Source organism: Aplysia californica, unplaced genomic scaffold, assembly GCF_000002075.1.
Source record: "Aplysia californica isolate F4 #8 unplaced genomic scaffold, AplCal3.0 scaffold00365, whole genome shotgun sequence".
Taxonomy (NCBI): Eukaryota; Metazoa; Mollusca; class Gastropoda; order Aplysiida; family Aplysiidae; genus Aplysia; species Aplysia californica.
In genome coordinates, this window is record NW_004797635.1 from 649,139 (window position 1) to 649,924 (window position 786).

Sequence of the window (786 nt, forward strand, 5' to 3'; positions counted from 1 at the left end):
TGGGGGGGGGGGAGGGTAAGTGTTTGCCTCCATTTTGACTTAATTCTATTTAATTTTCTTGAACCTTCCATTTTGCTTTAATTATTTTTAGACAGCTATTTCCCCGTTTCCCTTTTTTCTATAAATTTCACGAATGAAGGAATGTTGTGTATCCGTTTCCTGCTCGCTTGAGCTGCCCTGTAGGTGGTTACAGTTTGTTTTGCTTTACCCTTCTCCCACTGTTTCGGGGAATTTTTTTCCAATAAATATTTTCTCCTTGCTTTTAAATTCAAGATAGCAGAGCAACACGATATGATCCTGTTTACGCTGGAAATAACGACGTTGTTTTCTTTTAGAGGTGAAATCTGTTTGTTCATTTTCCCTCTCTTCATACACAAATTTACCAGTTTACTCGTCTTTATTGTTATTATAAAAAAGCAACATCTTTTTATTTTTCCTTGATCACTCAGAGTTGCGCGTGCGATCTCTTATTTCAAAGAATGAGCTTCCTCTCGTACCTATAAAAACCCTTGCCTTGGATAAACACAGGGGGAGAGGTCTGTGTGGTATTTCTCCAGCTCATCTGATGACGCAAAGAACAGTCAGTTTAGACAGAGGCAGCAGCGCTGCTGCAAACCAAGCAGAGGGAAAAGTGCTGGAAGAATGGAAAGTGCCAGATCTACAGTTCCTTAACAATTTACCTACAGGGAGCAAGCAACTAAAAAGAGCTAGGTCTTCTTCTTCTTCTTCTTCTTCTTCTTCTTCTTCTTCTTCTTCTTCTTCTTCTTCTTCTTCTTCTTCTTCTTG